Source organism: Tenrec ecaudatus, chromosome 1, assembly GCF_050624435.1.
Source record: "Tenrec ecaudatus isolate mTenEca1 chromosome 1, mTenEca1.hap1, whole genome shotgun sequence".
Lineage (NCBI taxonomy): Eukaryota > Metazoa > Chordata > Mammalia > Afrosoricida > Tenrecidae > Tenrec > Tenrec ecaudatus.
Genome location: NC_134530.1, coordinates 5314394 through 5339916, shown reverse-complemented (window position 1 = coordinate 5339916; position 25523 = coordinate 5314394). Strand labels below are relative to the sequence as shown.

Here is a 25523-nt window from a genome sequence, read left to right as displayed (position 1 = left end):
ATCTGCTCTAAGAATTAAAGCACTTTTAATAAGAAAAAGGAAAAGGAAGTGCTTGGGCGGGCAGCCAGCCAGATTAGAGCCTCGACTGCCTGCACCTGGAACCTCATACTCAAGGGGGAAGTGGGGAGCGCGCTGCAGCTTCACCAGGAGATCCCAAGGGTGGCTGGGGAGGCGCCGGGAGGGAAGGTCTCCTGCCCCCTCGCTCCCAGGGGAGGAGCTTCACTAAGCTGACACCCAGCTGCCCGCCCCGCCCCCCCAACACCAGCTCCTCCTTTATCTCCAGTTACAGGTCTCAGATAGTCATCAGCTGTCATTCTAAACTGTCTCTTCTGCCGCTGAGTTGACCCTGACTCACAGAGGCATCACGTGTGAGGAAGCAGGAGTGGGCTCTGTGGGGTTTTCTGGGCTGTGAACTTGACGGAAGCAGAATGCCAGGGTGGACTTGAACCCCCACCGTCAGATCAGCAGCCAAGCGCAAGCCATCTGTATCACCCAAGCCCTCTCTGCATAGACTCAAAAGCCAATACTGCCATTGAGTGCATTCTGACTCCGAGAGGCCCTATGAGCCAACCGGTGGCTCAACAACACAAAAGAATGAGAAAACCAGGGGCCTTTGTGCAGATCCCCCGCCTAGGCAGGCCCGAGTAAGTCACCCTTGAACTGGGTTCTTCCAAAAGGTTTCCAATCTATTGTTTTTGGCAGTTGATCACCAGGACTTTCTTCCACAGTTCCTCTGGGTGGGCTTGAATCCTCAACCTTTGTTAGATCAGGAAGGCTGAAAAGACCAAAGACCGAGTCAGCAGTCACCGCCACATACGTGCAGGCACTGCGCTAAGCCCCTGGCGCATTCAATCGTTCCAACGACTCCAGGAACTCATTCAAACCTGACTCACAGCGTCCCGTGGGTTCCCCCGACTCTAACTGTTGGCAGGAGTAGAAAGCCCAGTCTTTCTCTCTCAGAGCTGCTGCTGGTTTCAAACTGCTGACCATGCAGACCGCAAACCAACAAGTAACCACTGCAACACAACAAGTCCACCCAGCCGCGCCTTCCGGTGCTGTGGAAACACCCCCCACCCCCACCCGCTGGCCCCACAGCTTGCAGACTGCAGGCCTTTTCACTGGAGGAACGCGGCCAGCGATTGTCTCATCCTCTGCACAGGGAAGCTCTCGAAGCAGGTCACCCGCTCAGATGGCCTAAAGGACACAGTCGGCCATCACCTCCACCGAGTCTTACGCAACAACACATCACACACATCAAAAATAAAACTGAAAGATGAACGAGGAACCGAGAAAGTAAAAAAAAAAAAATCCCCACATCTATAACAAGAGAGGGTGTTAATCGTCCTGAGATAGGAAGGGTTATTATAAATCAGGGCTGTCAACCAGGGCAGTTTTTGGCCTCAGGGGCCACAGGGCCAAGGCTGGCAGCCATTTGCTGGTGTCACTGCTGGTGCTGCTCAGCACCCACGGTACACATGGGACGCCCCCCTCAGGAACCACCATGGCAGGACAGCAAGAGCGCAGAGGCCGTGAAAGGCGGAAGGAGCCAATGCTGACAATAAAGACCACCTGGTCCCACAGGCAGGCCGAGGCTGTGAACAAGCTACGCCTAAGAGGGCAGCACTGCCGGCGCCGGGGCAGCACAGGTGGCCGCGGGACAAGGGGCAACATGTTTCAAAGTCATGGACTGTCATATTGCTTTTTAAACAACGAAGAATGCAAACAGGAGAATACAAACCCCAGTGCCATGGGGTCTGTGCCCAACAGTCCCAGACGGCGTTCCTGAGACTGCAAGGGGGAACAAACAGCCTCACCTTCCCCCATAGCTTTGAACCTCTAACCTTGTAGTTCCATTCCAGAGGTCCATCTGCTTGCAGCCACCATCTGCCTATACCGGGATGACTGGGGGTTGGGATGACACCAAACAGGGTTATCCAGCTTCAGAAGGACGAGGAAGAAAGGTCTGGCAAGGACCGCTGCCTAGTCCATGCCATCCCTGTCGTTCATGTGGACCAGGCCCTAGTGAGCCAGGGATGGCACAGAGCCGGGCAACAGTCCGGTCAGCCATGTCTGGGGCGGTCATGAGTCAGGGTCAGACCTGACAACAGACCGGGGCCATATTATCCACGTTGGCAATTTCCTGGACACACACAGGAGAGGGAGCACATTCGGTGCCGCCAGGCCAGGGCGCAGGGTTTGGGGAAACACGTTAACTCACAAAGGTTCCACCCTCTTTACCAAACCTTCTGCATCGCTTTCACAGACATCAATAACATGAGGGTGGGCCGTCCGGCGGGCAGGGGCTTCAAGAGTCCCTGGGGAAATTCCCATTTTCTTTCCATTCTGTTGGCCCACCAGCTCTTTGATGCCCTTCCCCCTTTCCAAAAACAAGGAGGCCACCTCTACTGGGCGGGGCAAGGGGTCAGCTCACAGGCTGGTCTAGCCTGTGGGTAGACAAGAGCAGATCTCGGGGCCAAAGGCAACCACGCTACCCAGAGCCTACCGAATTCAGGTTACAAAGACCTGGCCAGGTGAGACCCTCACGCATCATTGAGGGGCTGGTAAAATGGCACAGCCAGTTGGGAAACCACAGGACAGTTTCTTCAAAGGTCTGAATCATACCAGAAATTCTGCTCCTATGGTATTTATCTTCCCGAGAGAAACATGAACCGCGGTTCCCCAATCCTCTCCCGGCATTACTGGGCCCAAGTGCCCACCACCAGCGGGGGCGCACGCGTACAGAGGGGTGTCTAGTCGAGCCTGGACAGCACGCTGAGCGAGGAGCCAAGCAGGCGGGCCGCATGCTCTAAAGGTCCCAACTTCTGTGTGGTCTCCCGGGCTGGAGGAGGAGTGGCAGCTAATGACGAAGGGGTTTCTCCTGTGTTGACAAGGATGCTGCGGGACTAGGTCAGTGTTCCAGGCAAGGGGAGTTCCTTTCTGGGGCCTTGCAGCCCCGCCAGACTCTGGAAAACTAGAAAAGGCGCCCTGGATGGCTCTAGCTGCAGCCCGGTTGTCCCCCTTGCTTCCTTCACACGGCACCTAGTTCGTTGTAAATTCTCCTGTGTCTGGCCCGCTGCCTCAGAGGAGGGGATCCAGCAGAGAAGGGTGGGTGGGGGTGCTGGAGAGAGGAAGAACTCCTCCACAGTGGCTCTGGGCTGGGTCTGATGAGAACCCCCTATCCCAAGTCGGTTGCGCTACCTGAATAGCCCTGGAGGGCTGGTGGCTTAAGCATCGGTCTACTAATGCAGAGGGTGGCAGTTTGAATGCACCAGGCACCCTCTGCTCAAGACAAGGTACTAGATTGGCAGCCTCTCTCCTGGAGGGCGGCTCTGAGGTGGAAGCAGCCCAAAGGCAGATTTGGTTTGGGATTTAGAAGAAAGTCGATGACACCTCCATCCACTCTGGTGTGAAATTCCAAGCTGGAAAAAGGAAGCCCGTGGCTAGCAGTGTTCTTGCTGCTGGTCAGGTTCACCCACAAGACGTGGTGCTGCCCGTGACTGATGGGGCATCCAGCCCTTGCCTCTGGCTCCTGAGCCACCCAAACACTGGCACTGAGGCAGCCGACCCAGACTCCCTCGGGAAGGGTCACAGCTAAGGAGTAAGCCTCAGCCCCTCCACACGGCCTGGCTGGCTGGGCGGCACCAAGCCGGTCTCCAAGGTGACTGGGGGCTTTTTTTGTGCAGAGTAATCCTTTAAAGCCAAAGGCCTGCCTCCAAGTGGGCGTGACACACTGACCCAGATTTAGAGCTCTGTGGCAGGACCCAGAGCCACAAACCAGCTGAGAGGAGGCGAGGGAAACAGAAAGCAGCCTAAACCCCAAGGGTGAAGTGACTCCAGTGGGAGCCAGCAGTCTGTGAGAGCCCTGTCCCCTGTCCCCTCTCCGGAGAAGCCAGGCAGGGCAGGTCCTTGGAGGGAGGGCTTGGCTGCACTCACTCAAAGTGGTGGAGACGGTGCGGGTGGGAGGTAGGAGGAGTCATGAGGAGGAGGAGGAGGCAGGAGACAGGAAACAAGCATTTGAGCATCCTCATCGAGCAAGCCCAGCCCTGAGGGGGGCACAGTGCACAGGGAGCCAACACATCCTTTCTGGGAACACCACGGCTGCCCTGCGGCCTGGGGCTGTGGATGTCCTCAGAAAGCATGTGCTGTGAGTCCCAACCTCTGTGCCTACGGTGGCCCTGCTCCCACTTGGGAACCGGGTGCCTCTGCTGGGGAAGTGAGGCAGGGTTCTCACACCCATCTCTTTTCAAGAGCAAACAGGAGCGGGTGGGAACGTGCAGCTCCAAGGCGAGGCGTCTGCTCTGGACACCCAACCGAGGGGCTGTCTGAGTCACGTCAGATTTGATGGCACTGTTGGAAACCGTGACGGGGAAATTTTTTTTTTTGCAGCCGCTCACTGGTGGTATAGTAGAACTAGGTAATCAAGGCAGGAGTTAATACCAAAATCTGCTCTAACAGACCTCTGAAACTCGGGGGCGGTTTTGCAATTGGGGAATAGCAGAGGCTGCAAGAACTGGAAGAGTGTTAAGGAAGACGGAAGAAGGGGTGCATTTGCATAATGGTGCTGGCGAAGGACACTGGATACCATGGACCGACGAAAGAACACACAAATCTGTCTCAGAAGGACGGCCAGAGTGCTCCTTAGAAGCAAGGCTGATGAGACTTGGTTTCACATACTTTGGACGTGTTGTCAGGAGAGACCAGGCCTGGAGAAGGACACCGCGCTTGGTAAAGGGGAGGGGCCAGCATTAGGGGAAGATCTTGGGCAAAATGGCAAACAAGTGGCTCAGACATACGAGCAAGGATGTTGCTGGGCCGGGCAGTGTTTCGTCCTGTTGAGCATCAGGCTACAGAGTCAGAACAGACTGGACAGCACCTCCCAACAACAGCAAATGCCTAGATCCCTCCGCATGAAAGGCAATTCTGGTGAGGGCTCAAAAGGTTGTAGGAACATCTCCATCTTCTTAGAAAACACAGAGGGCAACAATGTTGCTAGAGATGAGGACTGAGGACAGGGTGTCAGATGTGCATGGGGTGAAGCTTCAGAAGAGATGAACACACCCGTGGGGGAAGGGCAAAGCTTGCCCGGATGATGTAAGTGTCTGGTGGCAGGCAGGACGTCAGTGATGAGCCTGGATAGCTGGCTGAGGAGAGAAGTCTACGCAGGAGCCTAAAGGGGGCTTGCTCTTTAGAGGAAACTCTGAGAGGAAAGAGCTGGACCTAAAGACAAACAGTGTCAACTGAAAGCAGAACTTAGACATTTGGAACCTCGTGCTGTGCCAGCAAAGGACACACGTCCAGACGGCTCAAGCAAGGATGTGGTGGCACAAAGGGCTGTGAAAGAGAAGCCAACCCAGCGCAGAAAACCCATCCGCGCAGACAGAAGGAGACGGAGAATGAAAGGAAAGACCACTGCCTGCCTCGGACGATGCCTGGGCAGGAAACAAGCTCAGGGGCTACACCTGCTGTCCTCCTGGGACAGAGAAAGGCCCTCCCTGGAGGGGCTCAGAGAGCAGCCCAGCTGCCGGAAGGCGCTTGGAGAGCAGAGCCGTCTTGCCCTCCACAGGGCGGGCCGTGGTTTCCAGGATCTCAACGTCTCAACAGGTTTCAAGGGGTCAGCACGCTTCACCCACCCTTCTAGAGAGCAAGGAGCTGCCGTCTGTGAATGCCAGGGGCACGGAGCTACCACCAAAGCTGAAGGAGCAGCCTCAAGAGCAGGGTCGCTGGGATAAAGGGTGAGGGGCGAGGAGAATGGAGCCTCCCAAGGCTGAGGGTACAGAGTGGCCATCCCAGTAGGTCTGGAAGGCCGAGCTGAAGCCCAGGACTGGGGGCCCATCACCCAGATGCAGAGGGCATGGGCATCCCCGAGTCGGGAGGGCCGCGCCGTGTTCGGAAGGTGTCAGAGAACACAGGCTGCTCCTCAGCACTGAGAGCTCAGGTGACTGCGTATGCTGGGATGGACTTGCCTGGCGCCTGCTCGTCTCCCTCCACGTTCTCCCGTCTGTCATGGAAACGGCTCCTGTGTTCTGCCCTACACAGGTTTCACAGGCTCAGAGATGCCGAGGGATTCTGCCCCAGGACGGACGATACCTAAAATCTCACCTACCTTTGATTCTGGTGATTCCAGAAGATGAGATTTCAGGCTGGGGGGACAATGTGAAGGGCTGAGTGCTTCGCATGTAGGATGGACATGAATTCGGTGGGGGGGGGGGGGGAAGGCTCCAGGTGAAATGCTAGGGATTGAACTGTGTCCCCTGTAAGCACATGATGTGGATGGGAGTGGACTGTCTTTTGATGTGAATGAGGCGGGATCCCTGCAGGGCACATGTTCAGTCCAACACTTTCGAGATAGGAAAGAAATGACTGTGTTTTCATGCAAAGAGCAGTTCCACAACTTTCCCACACGTGCTTGCTCCCTCCCCCTAAGAGGTGTCTGTGTGAGTGCGCCGTCTGTGTGAGTGTGCCATGCTCATGTTTCTCAAAGCTGGCACAGCAGCACTTATGGAAATGCCTCGGGGGGGGGGGGGCTGTGTGGTTTGTGAAAAATCCACCAGTGGGCACAGGAGAAGAGGGGAGGCCGATGCCAGGCCAACGGAGATCTTCAAGGGCTCAGGAAGCAGAAGAGACGGAGGGGACAGTGAGAAAACACGTCTCTGCTTGTCCAAGCAGCCCTGGCAGATTCAGATGCACACGATAAGCCGAGAGCCCCAAGAAGTCGTAAAACTTACAGTGAGGAAATCATTCTGGTGGGAGGGGGTAGAGAGGGTAAAAAGAAGAGCTGACACCAAGGACTCAAACAGAATATAAGTGTTTAGAAAATGATGATGGCAACATGTGCTCAAATGTGCCTGGTACAACTGACGTGTGGATTGTCAAAAGAGCTGTAAGAGCCCCCAATAAAAATGACTATTATATGTATTTCACTGGAATAAAAAAAGAAACATCATGGCAATTAAAATGTTAACACTAGAAAATATTCACTTAATGCAAAGTAAAGCATTGGTGAGAAACAGGACAAAAGATAATTAGTTTAAGTGACGTGGCAAACATAAGCCAACACACTAATAATAACACTAAAAGTGAACGGGTTCAGCAAAATGCAGAGAGATCCAGTGAATTTTTTAAAAATTTAACTACAGAAGACAACAACACTTTAGAATCAAAGATACAAATAGGCTGAAAATAAAAGAAAAACCGTGTGCAAACAGCAATGACGAGAGCTGGAGAGGCTGTACAATGTCAGACAAGATAGAATCATAACCAAAAATGGTGAGAGATCTTATAATGATAAAAAGGTTAATCCCTCGGGAAGATATTACAAGTATAAGCATACATGTACTTGGTAACAAAGCCCCACACTGCATTTCAGAAAAGCAGACCAAAATGAAGGGCCGTGCGCAGTCACCCCACTGTCAGCAAGGGGCAGAGCGAGGCAGAAGAGGCACACGCATAGGACCCTCCAATCGAGAGGGACTCAGAATCACCGTGTACTCATACCCCGATGCACCCCTTGCAGCAACACGACAGGTTTCGATCTCCTGGCACCACTCCCACGCTCAGGACTCACAGAGCTCAGTGGAATGGGAGCCTGAGCTGTGCGGAGCAGCCCCTCGCGGGCTGCACTCCTGCTGGAGCTGGGCTGGCACGGACTCCTCCTAGCTACCGTGCCCAGAGGGATGCGCCCCTGGAAAAACTGGTGATGCTACACGTGCAACCACCTTAAACCCTATGGCTTTTGTCCTCCTGCCTTCACGCTGCTTGCTATTGAGGGCTGGCTGCTGTCCGTAAGTAGTTGTTCTTATGGGGTTCTGCACTGGCCGTGATACAACTGGTCACGGTAAACCTGAGCACTGTGCATCCCTGGGATGGATTCTGGGGCCCCACTTAACACTAAGCTGAGTCCAAAAACAGTTAGTTCTGATAACACCCTCGCTCAAGTAATGATCACTGCAGATAAGGTGCTACAGCAAAGTGTGGTGAAGAGAGCAGATGGTGCCCGGCTATCAACCAGAATAGGATCTGGGGTCCGAAAGGCTTGTACCCAAACAGCAGCCATCTGAGCGAGGCATCAACGAAGCCCACAAGGAAGAAGCACACCAGCCTGTGTGATCCAAATATGACGAGAACAGAATCCGACTATGATGCAGAGAAAGTACCAGAGCTTAAATTGTGGGCGTCCCATTTGTAGACGGCTATGGAGGGAGGGCAGTGGGAGCCCCAAACCCATCTACAGAGTATCGAGTCGGATTAAGCCTCTGGCAGATGCCCTCTAGCCACAGGCAATGGCCTCAAACAGCTTTACTCTCCGACAGAGATAGCTGTAACCGTGATTATACTGGATCAAACTGGATACTCGGTCCATTGACCGCCCTCCCTCTTGACCCGACCTGACATTGTACTAGGTGCACGTATTTCTTGCTTTGTCCGTGACAAAGATGTCCTCCTTGGCCTTTTAAATAGTCATGGTGGTCTTTTCTTTCTTACTCACTCTTTGTATTTTTATCTCTGTATTATTATTTTATCCTTACCATGTTGTTTTATTTTTACTGTTTCCATTGGGTTTTCCAATTTGTGAATCTCAGAAGTAGATGCACAGAGTTAAGAACTGATACGAGGGTTTATAGGGGAGGCAGGGAGGTGTGGGAAGTAGGGGGCTCACCCGGGGAGCAAACAATGTAGGTGGGAAGGGGGAGGGAGGCCTAGAACTGATGGTGATTACACAGCTCATTTTAAAAGGGATTTAACCAAGGGTGGGGTTGGAAATATTCTCAAATTGTTTTTGGTGATGATTGTACAACCCTTCTTGATATGACTGAAATATTGAATTATGTGACATGTGGATTAAGTGTCAATAAAGCTGTTTGAAAATAAGAATAAAACAAAGGACCTGAACAAAACTATAAACCAACATCTGCAGCGCACTGGCTCCAACAGCAGCTGAGCAGAGACTCTCCTCCAGCGCTCAGGGAGCGCCACCTGTGTGAGGCCACAGCGCAGTCTCACCCAGTTCAAGGGAATCCGAAGCATATGAAGTAGGGTCTCCAACCACAACGGAATGACATTATGATTCACTAACAGGACGCGAGTACTAGTCAGTGGGTCAGGTATGATATCACGAGGGGACTTAGGAGAAGCATGAAAATGAAAGTATAACACCTACAACTTAATAGGGCTGCAGCTAAAGCCGTACTTAGAGGAAAACTTATAGCTCAAAGTGTTAAACCAATACTGCTTTTCTATATTGAACAAAAAGACATATACACACACACCACCAACCATCTAACCTTAAACCTTAAGAAGCTGGAAAAATCTAAGAGCAAACTAAACCTAAACAAACAGAAAACAACAACTGACAGATTAGTCTGAAAAGTAATAAACAGAGATGGAAAATAAGTGAGGAAAAATTGATGAAAGCAAAAGTTGAGTCCTTTAAAACATATGTACATAAAATCAATGACACAGCCAAGCCTTTATATAGATTCAGAATGAAATATGTGGTGCATCACCACTTGTATCGGTGTTACAGAGATAACATTAGAAAATACTCTTAAGTCACAAGGAATTAACTACTGATACACGCAGTAACTGGCATGGATCTTGAGAGGGAAAAGCTGATCCCCAAAGGTTCCACAACATTCTCCAACCAGCAAGGTTTCATCAGCTGGGGAGTAGTCAGTGGGTGACCCTGAAGGGAACCACGGGGAGTCCTGGTGATGACAGAGAAGATCTGTCTCTGGACTGTCTGAAGCTACACTCAAGCCCACAGCCCCTCTGAGTCACAGCGACCCCAGGGCACAGAGCAGAACTGCCCCTCGTGCTACGGAGACCGAAGGTGCAGGACTACCTTGTCTTTCTACTGCATTGTAACTGATGGACTCAAACCGGTGACCTTCGGGTTAGCAGCCCAATGCTTAAGCCACCGTGCTACCAGGGCCCCCTCCTGTAGCTGTACAAGCAACAGACTGTTTCCAGGGCAGAGAAAAATGAGCACCCGTGGATGAGGAGGAGGCTGGGTCAGGTCTCTAACCCAAGGTCAAAGGTACGAGCCCACCCCACAGTGCTGTGGGAGGAAGACCTGCGATCTACTCCGTCAATGTTAATAGCCTGGGAATAATATGGGGAGGCTGTCCTGTCACCTGGGGCTGGCTCTACCGCACCTAACGATGACATTGATGAAGGGAAATGTCACCACCGAGGAAGCCGGACAGGGACCCAGCTGGGCTACCTGAGCACCTTCTTGTGAGTTGGTCCCTCTTTCAAAAGAAAACCATTTTGAAAACTAACTTGGAGGACCTTTCTCCTTGGTGAGGGAGTGGGCAGACAGGTGGTCGAAGGCTGCAGGTTTAGGGAGTAGGTGGGCATGTGGGGGCTCCTCGGCCTGTTCTGGCCACTTTAACGAGTGTTCATTTCTCCGAAGCACAAAAGGACCTAGCCCCAGCAACGGCCACCCCTCAGGGCATTCCCCTCATGCTTCCCAAGGCCCCATCATCCGGCCGAGTATCAATCTTCATAGCACAGGTTACTGAAAGAGACCAGAAGGGCTGGATGGTGCCCGGCTGTCATTACCGACCATTTTTTCCCCGAGATTCTAGAGAAGACTCCTGACCCAAGAAGGACGGGGAGTAGAAATGCAGAACAAACTTCAAATTCCCATGGTACTCCGGCTTGTGGAAGGGAAAAGGCAAGTACACCCCGACACGGAGTTCACCTCTAAACCCTCTAACCCAGTTCCTGGCAAGCAGTGTGAGGGCAGAGCAGTGCTCCTTCAGGCTGTCAGGATTCTGACCGTGCGGGAGGTTACCAGGCCTTTCTTCTGAGCCACCTCCGGGTGGACCTGAACTGCCAACCTTTCCCTTTGAAAATAAACCACAACCATCAGGTCATTTCACCTCATCTTGATTCTCCAGGGCGGGGCGGCCCTGCCCCTGTGAGTTTCAGGGCTGTAAAGCACTGCAGGAGCAGACGGCCTCCTCTTTCTCCCAGCCTTGCTGGCCTCGTGGTTAGCAGCCCAGCACGTGGCCCCTGGTCTGACACAGGGGCCTCTGTTGGGCTTTTGCTTTCATGGTCACTGCTAAAATATATCTCGTGAAAGTCAATGATTTTTACAATGACTGGCCCTCAGGGAAGGTGGGTGGGATCCAGCCACCATGTCCCCACTGCTTTCAGAGCTTCCAACCTTTCCTCAGCTCAAGGCCAAGTTCACTAGTGCAGGGACAGCCTCAAGTTTCATGGGCCCCAGGTATGTCAATAGCTCCTCCACGGAGGCGGTGGCATTCGGTTCCCACTCACAGTGGCCATGACAAGGACACCACCTGTGCCCCGGCCAGGAGACAGCCTTGGGGCACAGAGTCCTGGCATACCTCCAGCTCACACTGCTGGGCCACACCACACTGAGTTTACCCAGGGCCACAGCCACATAACGATGAAACACCAAGGGCCCTGGCAGGGAAACCCTGGGAAAGGGGGTCTGCCTAGCCTCCTCGGGGATGCCAGCCCCTGCCCAACCCATGGAACCCATCCCCACCCACACTTCCCAGCCCTTCCGCAGCTCCTTAAACTAGAGCAGCGTGTGTCCAAGGTGCCGTAGAGTAGCTTCGTCCCAGCACACAGGCACACAGCAGAAAAGCCACAAGCTCTCCTGGATGGGAAGAGCGTCTACAGACGTCCACCCTAACGTCTCAGTTGACAGTGGAGGAAACAGAAGGCCAGAGGTGAACCATGACCAGTCAGGGCCTTCTCTGGAGTAGAGTGTCCTGTGCCCCCAGGGTGTTGAGCAGCAGCACCCAGGTCTGCATCAAGAGCAGCTCCCCCAAGCTGTAACACCCACAAATGTCCCCCCAGACATGTCCCATGACCCCCCAGGGAGGTGGGGAGGGGTAGCGTCCAGCCCTGGTGAGGGTCACTTAGCTCAGTGGCCTCCAGGGCTTCCCTCGGCTCATCATCTCAGCTGTCCTTGCAGCAGAGCCTTAGCTGCCCGCCCTAGCCACAGGGGCTGGGTCCAAGATGGTTCAGCACAGGTGGGGCTGTGACCCAGCTCCCCCAGCTACCTGTCTGGCCCCACCCTTTGGATCTGCTGGGTCATCTCCCCTGGAGAACTTCCCCTTTAAATCAAGCCGCCCAAAGGTGAGTGATATGAACCACTCAGAGGTACCTCAGAAGACAGGTCTGGTGACCTGCTTCTGAAAGGTCACCGCCCTGGAAAGGCTATGGGGCAGTCGGCTCTGCACACATGGGGTCAGTCACAAAAGTCAGGATCGACTTACAGCCACATACAGCAATAGGAGGCCCAAACACTAGCACGGAGTTGATGCCGCTCTCTCCAGTTCTGCAGGACGGAGCAGGCCTGCTCAGAGGGCTCCCAAGCCTCTTCTCTCTTAAGGATCAGGTGGGGGGCTCAGACTGACAATCTTTCAACTAGCAGCCAAGCCAAGGACGTAACCACTGAGCCCCTGGGCTCCTTACACAACCACCGTCACATGCTGAGACCTGATGTGGCTGTCTGATGTCACCCCAAGCTCTGACCACACTGTCCCTCCCCTGCACGCTCCTATGGTCAGAAACACATCCCAATCTGGGTCTCTCCCTTTCTGAAAAGAGCTCCTGAAGGGTACCTAATACAGAGCCCCCAAAGCCACACGCATGAGCACCCTTCCTGTGAGGGGTGTGGGATGGGCCACTGTGATTCATGGGGGGTCGATTGCCAGGCCTTTCTTCCTGGTCTTAGTCTGGAAGTGGCTCTGAAACCTGTTCAGCATGCTAGCCCCACGCCAGCCTCCACGGAGGGCAAGTGGCATGGAGTGGGCCGGGAAGGACATCTGCCCAGCACCAGCCTGGTGCCAGACACCCCTCAATATCATGCTGCAGCCCCGAGTCCCCCCCCCTTCCCCACGTAGTGCTGAGTCCCTGCAGGGACACCACCTCCCAGGCTGCAGCGAGCACAGGGTATCTCCGGGTGTGTTGTGAAAACACGGCAGACACACTGCACCCGGCAGAGCTCTCCTGGTAGGTTTCATATTGATTACATGCTGAAGTGATGCAATCGCAAACACACTGGACTGGGTAAGATCAATGCTGAAAACGAACTTCACTTGTTTCTTTTTACCTTTGTTTTTAACCAGGGGGAAATTACACCCAACTAAACACAGGCCAGTTCCGATGAAACATACAACTTTCCTCTAGTTCCTAAATGTTTCCTCCCCGTGACCGCCCCCCCCCCCCACTATCATGATCCCAATTCTACCTTACAAATCTGGCTGGACCAGAGGATGTTCATTGGTACAGATAGGAACTGGAAACACAGGGAATCCAGGGCGGATGATCCCTTCAGGACCAGTGGTGAGATTGGCAATACTGGGAGGGTGGTGGGAGGGTAGGGTGGAAAGAGGGAACCGATTACAAGGATCTACAAATAACCTCCTCCCTGGGGGACAGACAACAGAAAAGGTGGTGAAGGGACACGTCGGACAGGGAAAGATATGACAAAATAATAATTTATAAATTATCAAGGGTTCATGACGGAGGGGGATGCGAGGAGGGAGGGGGAAAATGAGGAGCTGATGCCAGGGGCCTAAGTGGTGCGCAAATGTTTTGAGAATGATGAGGGCAACGTATGTACAAATGTGCTTTACACAACTGATATATGTATGGGTTGTGATCAGAGTTGTATGAACCCCTAATAAAACGATATATAAAAAAATTAAATTAACACAGGCCAGTTCAACACTGCCGACAGATGCAAGTTGATGACTCGGGTCAGTTTGCAGATGGTGCGGACTCCCATTCACCACCACCTCCGTCTGCTCTGGGCTTGTACACACACCAGCCCCTCTGTCCACCCCTGGTGGGCCTCTAATACAACCCTGAGCTTCTGAATTATGAGATGGCTTCAAAAGTTTATAGAAAAACGGATTTTAAAAATCATGAAATCTTCCCAGAGTTTCTGAAGCCTCGGGTATTGGGCTAACAGGTAATCGCTAGACTGTTAACCACAAGATCAGCAGTTCAGCCCATCAACCCATCAGGAGGAGAAAGACGAAAGGAGAGCGAGTGGTCGCCACAGGACAGGGGAGTGGACAGGCCTGAGCTGCGGCAGAAGATCCTGCCTGGAGCACTAAGTGGCTCCTGCACAGGTGGGAGCCAGGCTGGCCAGCTTGGTCGGGCTGGAGGGCACTTCCTGCTCAGAACTTCTGCCCAGACTCAGCCAGGAGCCTGGTGTGTGAACAGGACAGGTGGATGAGACGTTACACCTTGAGCGAGACCTTGGCACCCAGGAGGCAGGCCTCTGAGGTCCCTATGTCCCACACTGGTCCTCTCTGCTTCCACATGGCGTGCCCCCGCTTCCTCTCCCCACCACACACACACACACACACACACACACACACTCACTCACTCACTCACTCACTCGCAAAGGAGATGATACCAGGGAGGAATTTTGTGTTGCCTTAGCCGTGGGAGCGGTGGTTAGCTGGGTACTTCAGAGCATGGGAACTACAGCGCCGAGGTTCTGAACTCTGTGACAGGTGGGGAAAGGTGCAAACCAAAACCAAAACCCACTGCCCTCGCGCCCAGTCCAACCCAAAGCGACCCTATTCAGGCTTCAAAGACTGAGCAGCTCTACGGGAGCAGACAGCCTCTTCTTTCTCCTGACGGGCAGGTAGTTGGGGGACTCGAAATGCAGAGCTGGGGGTTCACATCCCAGCACTTATCCCAACGTGAGGAAATTTCCAACCAAGATCCACACCCGTGGTGTCGGTTCTGACTCACAGGGCCCTGTAGGGCAGAGCAGCATGGCCCCTGTGGGTTTCCAAGGCTGTCGGAAAGCCCCATCTTTCTCCAGCCGGTGGGTTTGAACTCTGACCCGCAGCATGTAACCGGCTGCACCACCACAGTGAGGACAAAATGGAAACCACCCAAACGTGTGGTCCATCCACAGGACAAACTATTCAGCCTACTGCAGAGGAGTCACAAGGGCTGGGGCGGATAATCCCACTGCACAGCACATGGAGGGAGGTGGTGGGCGGGCAGGAGCTCATGCTCCCAGGGGAGGGCAGCTGGGGGGGAAGACTGGGAGGAGGGGCTGCCTGGCTCCAAGTCTGCCATCCCTGCCACGGAACAGTACACAGAGAAAGAGCGGGGCTGGCATGTGTTTTGCTGAGTATAATCCTTAACAACAAAAACCACAGAAAATAATTTACCGGGGGGAAGAAAGGAATGACTGACATATAGGAGGTCCCCAACTCAGGACATACTCATGTTAAGCTGTTAGGCTGTGAACCACAAAGTCAGCAGTGCTGACCCACTCACTGTGCTTTGGGAGCAAGACGAGGCTCTCCACTCGCATAAAGAGTTGCCGACTCAGAAACCCACAGAGGCAGTTCTGCCCTGTCCTGTAGAGACCGGTGAGTCCAAGCTGGCCCTAAGGCAATGAGCTTGTTTGAGTTTGTTGGTGAGGTTGGAAGCCCAGGGGACAGTAGAGAGAGACCATGTCCCAAGGACATCAATAATGGTTGTACGCGCACACACACACACACACACAATATAACCAATGGCACTGACTTACACATGGAGCTGTTGAACTGGACAATGTTTTGTTGTGTATTTTTTTTTGCCACAACTTAAAAATAAAAATCACACTAATAACAAGGAGTACATGGAAGAAAAAAATGTTCTAAAACTCTTCTTGATATGATCGAGCTTTTTAATTGTATGACAGGTGGATGAAGAAAAAAGAAAGGCTGAGCCCGTATCTCAGAGAGGGAATCTAAGCAGCCAGCAGCTACCCGCTCCTACTAGTCAGAAGCTAGCACTCTCCCTGGCTCCCAGTAATCTGACCCCCTTGGATGCAGGCCCTCCCCACCACCTGGCCGGCAGCCCTTCTGAGAGGTGGAGCTTTAGGAGAGAGGTGGGAAACAGAGTGAGCCTTTGAATAGGCAGTCACCAAGGGACCAACAGCCAAAGATGAGACTGCTCCAGACCTGGAAGCCCCTGGGGATCCTTCCCTCACACACTCACACACAAGCCACAGGCCACCTCCTTCCCCAGGTCACCACCCCAGCTGGTCATGGGCAGAGACCAGGCCACCCCTGCTCCCCACAGACTCTCTGGAGTGCCTAGCTCCTGCAGAGGGTACTACCCATTGGCACCTGGTTTCTGCAAGCAAGAATTTGGCTACTAACTGAAAGGTTGATGGTTCAAATCCGCCTGGCGACCTGCTCCTATAAAGATGCTGCTGCTGCTGCTGCTGCTGCTGCTGCTAAGTCAGTCCTGACTCACAGCGAGCCCAGTCAACAAAATGAAACCCGCCTGGACACAATCGTTCCTATTCTTGAGCCCACTGGGGCAGCCACTGTGTCCACCCATCTTGTGGAGGGCCTTCCTCCCTTTCACTGTCCCTCCCCTTTACCCAGCATGAGGTCCTTCTCCAGGGACTGGCACTAACCACCAAGAAAACCCAAGGGAACCTTCAGCACTGTCACCGGGGGACACTGAGTCAAAGTCAGCTCAATGGCAGCTAACAGTGAGTCTTCCCAAACCCACTGCTCGAGTGGATCCCAACTCACAGCGACCCTATCAGCCGACTGTGCCCTGCCCAGTGCTGAGTGCCCGACTGCCCGGCTGGCACCTCAGGCTGCCATCTTTACCACAGCCAGCTCACTGCCACATCCTCCTGCAGCAACCAGATGGGGGCTCCAAGCACAGCCTTTGGGTTCAACCACGGTGCCACTGGGGCCCCTGCAGCCACTCCCATTTCCTGCTAAATGACTCCAAACCCGGACCCAGGTGTGAGCTTGGCGCTTCAGTGGGGGGAGGCCCCTGGGGTCCATGGCAGGTGGCTTCCCGCACCACGTTGGTTCAGTCTTGCTTGCCAGGTGTCCATTCTGGGTCAGGGTCAGCCCCTACCTTGGCTGGTTCTAGCAGGAAGGAGAATCAAGTCCTAAATGAGGCGGGCTCGGACGCAGTGACTAGCACTGGCTCTGAGTCTCATTTCTATCCAATCCACAACCACAACCACAAAGGCAGCTAGCTGGACCAGACAGAGAACACAGGACAGGGTGACAGGCTACCCGCGTGTTCCCGTCACTGCCCCATGAGAAGCCCTGGTACACAGCAGTTCAGGTCCCTCTGCTCATGGAAAGTCAGAGGTTAAATTGCAGGCAGCAGTGCCGAGGGAGAAAGACCTGGCAAACTGCTCCCGTAAAGACAACAGCCCAGAAGATCCTATGGGGCGGTTCCACCCTTAGTGCCCCAGGGGAGCCGCTGTACATGCAACACTGACTTGGTGCCCCCTAGCCCCCCTTACACACACCACTGCAGGAAGGCACAGCCCCTGCCCAGGGGGCAAGAGGAGATGGGGCAGAAGTGAAGGCACTGGGCAAAGATGGTTTAGTGTGGGCTTTGAAGCAGCCCCCTGGAGTTCACAGGAGGATGAGAGGGCAGGCCAGCAGGAGAACAAGAGGGGAAACAGACAATAGGCAGCCAACTTCAGGAAGCAAGGAACACAGAAGAGTGCTTCCCAGAGGAATCCTGCAACCCAGGGAAGAGTTGCCAGCCCCTGCCTGGCACCATCCAGTGCTGCAGCCCTCCTGGGGATGGTGTCAAGAGTGGCCCCTGCTGGACACAACCCCAGCCCCAGCTTGGAAGCCCCCTTGGAGGAGCACAGTGAGAGAGAGGTCAGGTAGACACTTCCTTCACCCCACAACGTAATCCTAGCATCTCGTGAGCGCCATGCCATGGTGCCGGGAGAGGCCTCTTCGTAGTCTCCCCCTCCCCACAGATGCCCATTTTCCAGGGCTGTGACCCCCAAGGAAGCAGTCCTGGCCAGGCCTTGTTTCTAGGGTGTCTTTTGGTTCACCTCTGGGCTCCGAGTTGGGTGCTTCACTGTCTGCGCCACCAGAGGCTTGTGTCAACTAGGTAGAGCCTTCGGAAGCCCCTACCTGGAAGGCGCCACTCCTTCCCCCAGGGTACGGGTGGCACAGAGGAAGGCGCAGCGGGTAAGGAAACGCTGTATTGTGAAACCTGCCCTTCCTTCTAAGCCCTGGGCGGCCAGGGCAGCATCTCCGGAGCCTGGGGGGAGGCGCAGGAAGGGCCAGCGGAGCCCACCCACTGCCGTGGAGTCCATTCTGACTCACCAGACCCTCCAGGACAGAGGACAACTGCTCCCTAACTGCTATCCTTACGGGAGTAGCCAGTCTCTTCTTTCTCCCTGGAAGTGGCTTGGGGGGGAGGGGGGGAAGGGAGGTGTCGATGTGACCATAGCTTTCTCGTACATCCCCCAAGGCAGTAAGCCACCCATCTGGGTCTTTGAAGGTTTGTAACAAGCTGAGCACGGTTACACGTTCAACACAGACTTTCGGGGCAACGATTCTCCATCCTGGTGTAGAAAGCATGGTGACCCCTCTCCGCCTCCATGGACCAAGCAAGCAGTGTAATGTCCAGCCATGGGCACAGCGATGCGGCACGACCGCAACAGTCGGGAACACACACTCCCCACGTGCCAGCAACCCCTCCGCAGGGTGTGCCTGCACAGGCGCTCTCCCGCGTTCGTCTCGCATGAGCATGACAGCAAGGAGAGGGAAGCAGCCCGGTGCACGTCAGTTGGTCAACTCTGGGCTACACAGAGTGCAGTGTGATACTACACACCCCAAAGACATAATGATGAAACCATGAAGCACCTCAAACCAAGGATGGGCCTGGAGGACATCATGCTCAGTGAAGTTAGTCAGTCACAAAGGGGCAAGGCTACTGCTACACGGATAAAGACCTACATACCAAAGAAGGGAAAACAATTTCAGCATCTACAAATAAAATTTTATTGGCACCCCAGCACATGTACTCATTAGCACATTCTGTCTGGCCTGAGAATCCCCAACACTGATTCTCTAGCTCTTCATAGACAAAGGCCCGGGCTGCTTGGTGAGATAGACCTTTGGGGAGTGCTAAAGGCAAAAGAAGAAAAAGCAGGTCAGGAGCGATCTCAGACCTGAATGGCTAGCAGCTGGCTGGGGAAAGGCCTCAGGGAGAGGGAACAGCACATACAAAGGCCCTGAGGCAGAAAAGGAAAAACCGATTAGAAGGTGCTAATTGCCACAGAGGAGGGTGAGAAGCAGGGCAGGGAAAGAGGAGAGAGTTACAGAGAGCAGGGCAAGTAGGCTGTCCATGTCTGAGGCAGTGCAGGTACAGAGACAGACTAGGTAGGACACTTAATCGAGCCTGGAACAAGCTGATCCCCAGACAGACAAGTCCAGCCAGGACTTGCCTCTGTCTCAAAAATGCACTGCATGCATGCAGTGTTGCAGGTCCACTCGGGCCTCCGAATCCTAAAGCAACTCTGTTATAAGACATTTCTGCTTCCGTAACCCTGATCAATGGGCATTCGTTTGCAGCAAGCACATTCTTGGCTGCCCGACACCAGCCGTCAAGTTCACAAAGTGGCTACAACACGAAAACCAGTAAGGGAACGTGCGAGCACAGCTTGGAGACCATGGGAAACTGACTGAAGAGCCACGATGATGAGGGCGGGGCCCAGCTGCTCTCCAAAAGATTGTCCACCCAGGAAGGCCCTCCGCCTCAAGATTCACTGCCACGCAGTAGATCCCTTGGGACAGGGAGAACTGCTCCTTTGGCTTCTTGAGGCTGTAAATCTTCACCAGGGCAGACAGTCTCATCTTCCCCCCCACGGAGTGGTTGGAAGGTTTGAACTACTGACTCTGGCTTAACAGCTCACTGAGTCACCCTCTCCTCCACCAGAGAGCCTCTCAGAAGGCTCTTACCAGGGCAAATGGCAGGGTTGGGAAGGGCAGGATATCAGGGAGAGCCTGGACAGCCAGGCCACGCCAGGGAGGGCAGGCCAGAGTTGAGCCACCCCTCCTGAAGGCCCATGGCTGCCGCAGTATGCTTTCAAGTCTGTCTCCTAGCCACCCCGGGGTGGGGCGAGCAGCTCCCACGGGTTTCCTAAGCTGTCATCTTAAGTTGGGCTGCTAAGCACAAGGTCAGCAGTTCTGAACCTTAGTCTCAGAAACCCCACAGGGGGAAAAGAAGAAAAAACAGCACAGGAGCAGATCTACTCTTTCCTATAGGGTTGCTATGACTCAGAAATGACTCGATGCACTGAATGAGGAGGGTTTGCCTTATTTTGTTTTGTGTCTTTATGAGATCCACAATTAATGCTCAAGGAAGCAGAAGTCAAGAAGTCCCATAACACTGCATTAGGCAACTGCTGCAGGGGACCTACTGAAAGATATGTGCACCTGACCGCAGTATTTTCAACCACCTCACGTGCATGGGTAAGAACGAGCGCTTCACTGGTGCTGTTGCCACAAAAGGGCACCTGCCCGGGACGGTGCAAAGTGTGAGCCTCTGTCTTGGAAGAAATACAGTCGGAATGTTCCTACAAGGGAAGAACTTCCTCCCCTCACATTGGCCATGTCGTCAGGCGACCAGTCCCTGGAGAAGGACAGCGTGCTTGGCAAAGCAGAGGGGCGGCGAGAAGGGGGAAGGCCTCCCCCCAGGAGGACGCCCCAGCGGCTCCGAGTTCAGAACAGCTGTGAGGAGGCGCAGGACCACACAGCGCGGCAGTTTGCTGCGCTGTGCCGCTATCACTTGGCATCGACTTGACGGTGCCTGCGGACAGCACCCGCCCTTATTCTCCGCAGGACAGTGTCTCACCACAGTGCCACCAGGGCGCCTGGGTTTTGCACTGAACTCTAACCAAAAGGCTAGCAGTTTGAACCCACCCAGCAGTCCTGTGGAGGAAAGGCCTGGCAATGACTCTGCATCACAGAGATCTGTGTGCCAGACTCCACGGACTGCCTGCAACTCCAGCACTCGCCATCTTCATTTTCCAGTGCTGTCCTCACGGGACTACAGCCAGGGGGTGGCTCCAACCACCACATGTATTTTCCACCTAAGGGAGGGCTCTGGGGGAAGGTCTTAATCTCTGAGTTTCTGCTCCTGGGCAATGGTCACGGGTCGTGCTACACACCCACACACCTGCCCCGCACCCCACCCCTCAGATATGTCTTCTCACAAGAGGTGGTGGTAGACAGAGGCTACACTAAGCCTACCCTCGTGACCATAACAAAGATAACCCATTCTAACCACTCAAACTCAAACCCTGGTGGCATAGTGCTTACACATTGGGTTGCTAGCTACAAGGTCAGCAGTTTGAAACCACCAGCTGTTCCATGGGGACAAAGACAGGGCTTTCTACTCCAGAAACTGGACACTAACTAGAGGCTTGGAAACTGGAAGAGGCAGTTCTACCCTGGCCTACACATTGCTAGCTATACACAGCTTCAAGTCCACTCTAGCTCACAGTGACCCTGCAGGGCAGAGTAGAATTATCCCACAGGGTTTTCCAGATGGTCAATCTTTGCAGGAGTTGACAGCCTCATCTCTCTCCCATTGGGGTGTGTCACCCAACCTCGGCCCTTTGGTTAGCAGCCCAACACTTAGTCCCCATTGCCACCAGGGCCTGCCACCTATTATAAGTACAGGTACACCCCAAACCCAAGCCTGAGCTCATGCCGCCTCACAGCAACCACCAGAATAGAGGAGACCTGTCCCCATGGGTCTCTAAGTCTTTAAGTCTCCATGGAGGCCGTCAGCCCCACCTTGCCCCTAGGAGGTTTGAACCATTGCCCTTTGGGCTAACACCAGACTGCTTAAACACTGTGCCACCAGGGCTCCTGGACACAGGCACTGAGGTTGCGAGCTACAACCCACTGAGGACACACAATTCAATCCACATCAGCTGCACTGGGTCTCCAGGAGACAACACTAATGGCAGCAACTCAAGGTCACGGGTGGAACGCAGGAGGGGGATACACAGGGCGGCAGATGGCCAGGCACAAGTCAGGAGTTCGCACACTGTGGGCATAATACACGTGGCTGTCAAGACGGGGGCGCTACTGGCAACGGATGGGACGCTGTTCAACAGCCCACAGTGCACAGGACACCCTTGGCAGAGATTAGCCCAAAGGCCCAGCGGAAGTAGCTGGGAGCCAGGCAGCGAAAACTGCCAAGGGGTAGCAGATGGGAGTGACTGGGCGGAGTAGCAGGTGCTGATGCCTTATATCCTCCTTGATCCTCTCAACTATCTATGCGGGAGTTCATTCAGTTGAGACAAGAAAGGCCCTCAGGTCTCTTGCATTCTACCGTCTAGGTAGGGGCCATGGGGCAGACAGAAATCTAGGGGCACAGTGAGGGCCACCAGGTTCCAGCCCAACCTCGGTCCAGCTACACAGAGTTCGAGTTTGGTCAGTCAAAGACCCTATCATGGTGGTGACCACTGATCCTGCGTCAAGCAGTCTCACGTAGCACCTTAGATCTTCCCACAGTCCCCTGTTCCCCACCCTCTTTCTGTCCAGTGGGGGTGGGACGTCAGGTGCTCTTCCCAGAGCTTCGCCCTGATACACAGTGGACTGTGCAGGGGCTGGCCCAAGGTCACATAGCTGCAAACTCATGCACCAAGCTTCAATATACCACTACGTCCCCAGGCCAGGTGGAGGAATGGCCCCAGCGTCCATGAGCACAGGTGTCAGATGGCACAAAAGGGCAGAAGACATTCCCAAGGCCCATGGTGGGGTGAGGTGGCCGGGGCACTAGGCTGACCTGACACAGGCAAAAGCAGCAGAGAAGTTACAAATCTCAGGATGGGGATGGGGATGGGGATGGGCATGTCATGAGGCGCCTCTGGCCACCCTTGAGGGATCATTCCCACTAGGACGGACGGGGGCTAAGGAAGGGACAGGGGCAGAATAGTACAAGGACCTTCTCCACTGGACAGAGAAAGCCCGGTGGGCATGGGAGTGGGGCCCACATCCTCGGTGCTATTTTTAAGCCCCAGTATTTAACATCTCCTTAGCAGCCCACTCCCCATAGAGGAAAGGATTAGAAAACACGGGAAAAATCAATCCTTGCTAAGACCTGGGTATATTTCAAGTCTCCACAAACATAGGCGTGCTTGCACACGCATGCGCGTGCACGCGGCCAGCACGGTCCAGCCTTCCCTGGGGCTCCCAGGACCCGCAGGAGCAGCCCTGCACCCGCGCGGGCGCCCCACCGACCACGGTGACCGCCAGCAGGGGGCAGGGCGCTCACCCGCCGGGGTGTCCGAGGGGCACCGAGGGGGAGCCCTGGTACCGGCGAGGTGTCCAATCAGCAACTCAGAAAAATGGCCGACAAGTTTCAGGAATTCTCCACGCCCAGACTCAAAAGTTCCCTCCGCTAGCCAGCGGCGCTGGCCTGGGGGTTTCAAAGAGCCACGCTGCCAGGCGAGAAGCTGCCCACTGCTTTTGCAGGGGTGGCAGGGAAGGGCGGACCGGTCTGTGGACAAACCCTCGCGATACCTCATCAGGAAGCTATTATTTGAGAATCAGGGGAGTCATTAGCTCTTGCACGGCCGTGATGAAAGCCCACAGGAGTCATCTAATGAGCTCCCTCGTTCGGGCTGCTGTCGTCGTTGGAGGGGCTTTCTCGGGCTCCGGGCGCCTGGTACGCGTCTGCTGAGGCTGGGGCGTCAGAGCAGGGCACGGGCGGCTTAACCGGACACCCCAGTCTCCTCACAACGCGCAGCCCTGCTGGCAACCGCGGCGGCGAGCTGCTAACCCAAAGGCCCGGCGGCCCGAGCCCGCCCTGCGGCAGAAAGACCTGGCCATCTGCTTCCGGGGAAATGACAGCTCAGGAAAGCACAACAGGGCAGTTCTCTGCGCGCGCGCCCCGCGGGGCCACCACGAGTCAGAACCGACCCGACAGCCACAAGCATCCCCGGCGGGGAAGCTGCGAGGTTCATCCCCGGGTTTGGCACGCACCCCGTGGTCCTCCGGGGGAACAAGCTGCTTCCACAAAGACCGCCGCCGCCGAGAAAAGCCCACGCGTGGGGGCAGCCCGGCCACGCTCCCCGGGGGCGCGCACCGACCACCGCGGCAGGAGCGCACTCAGGTCCCACTGACAGCGGCCCCGGGGAAGGAGCCCGGCTCGGTCCTCTTAAAGGATCGTTCGGCTCCGCCGGGCACCGCCACCTTCCACTCATTCCATAACTCAGGAAACACTTCCCAGGTGCACCTGAGTCGCTGAAAATGCACACCTCCACCCCACCCCACCCCCACCGATGGAGCAGCCGAATCACGTCCATCCCTTCTGCCTCCCTCCTCCCCGGCCTCCCCCGCCACATCGGAAAAATGAAAACCCTTGCAAAACCTTCCACGGTGCCCAGACCCCCCTAGCCCGACCTTAGCATCTCTTCCGTCACGGCGCGCCCCCAGCCCGTGTAAAGCGCAGGGCCAAGACCATAGAGCACCGATCCTCGTCCCCTCGCGGGCGCCCGCCGCGCCCCGCCCCCCGCGCCCTCGGCCCCGACGGGAAGGCCAAAGGGGGTCGCCACCCGGACCAACTCCGGGGCCCATTTCTTCCCACGAAACAGGGACACGAGATGGCGATCGCGCCGCGCCGCGAGGGGGAGGGACCGGGGACACGTCTAGGAGCTGCAGCGACTGCACAGTGAGGGGACACGTTTTTTTTTTTTAATACGGATTGCATGGTTATTAGGGGGGAAGGGAGGCTCCGGGAGACGGCGGTGGGGGCAAGTTTGGAAGCTGCGACGGCGTGGCAGGTTGACTTGGGGAGGAGCTGGGGGCGCTGATGGATGTTCGGGGGGCACCCCGAGGTGTCGAGGCCCCGGAGCGCCCCCAGAGCTGCCAGCCGTGCCCCCACGGGTTGGGAGCGCAGGCGGGTTGCCCCGAGGCCTCCGTGGGTTTTCCTGCCGCGGGGGATTGTTCCGAATAATAAAGGGGGAGGGCCCGCGCGCGGCCCGGCCCGGCCACCCACGCTGTCATCTTTTGTGCCCAGCCCCCCGCGCCCCGGCCGGGAAGGGGCGCCCCCGCCCCGCGCGCCCTGCCATTGTGCGGCCCTCCGCCCCCGCCGCAGCCCCGGCTCGGCACAGCCCGGGCGGTTAACGCCCCCAACCGCCCCGAGGGCCGGGACAAAGCGCGGCGGCCGGGCCCGAGCAGGCCGCGCCCGAGGCCTGGGCCTCGAGTGCCGGGTGCGCCCGCAGCTCCGGGCCGCGGCGCGGGGCGAAGGTGGCGGTGGGCCCGCGCTCGCTCGGCTGACGCGGAGGTCTCCCCGCGGGCTCACCTGAGGCGGCGCGCGCGGCCCGGTGAGGAGCTCGGCGCGCGCTCCCCGCCCTCGGCGTCGCACCCCCAAGCCCCGCTCGGGCCGGGCCCCGCTCGGTTGCTGGCGGCCGAGCCCTCCGCGAGCTCCCCGGGCGGGGCTTATGAGGGTGAGCGCCAGCTCCGCCCCGGCTGCCATTGGCTTGCTTGCCCACGCGCGCGCGCCCATTGGCCGCCGCTGACAGCTCCGCCCCTCCCCTCTGCCGGGCCCATCAACAACGCACGGCCCGCCTGTCGCGCGCCTCCATTGGGCGGGCGCAGCCACCGTACTGACGTCTCCATTGGCCTGCGGGCTAGGACACGCCGGCGTCCACCCACGTGCCCGCTGACCGGCTCGGCTCTCATTGGGAGCGACGCCTG

At 55.7% G+C, this 25523-nt stretch overlaps 1 protein-coding gene across 4 annotated transcripts in view; it reads right to left on the bottom strand.

Annotated features, from left to right (window-relative positions):
* Positions 1-25247, bottom strand: part of KDM4B (lysine demethylase 4B) — a 105920-nt gene extending 80673 nt beyond the window's left edge. For all 4 annotated transcript variants that reach the window (XM_075545269.1, XM_075545277.1, XM_075545285.1 and 1 more), the window contains exon 1: positions 25129-25247. The gene's annotated coding sequence lies outside the window, so the exon portion shown is untranslated. The remainder of the gene's footprint in view (positions 1-25128) is intronic.
* Between the last annotated feature and the right edge of the window lie 276 nt (positions 25248-25523).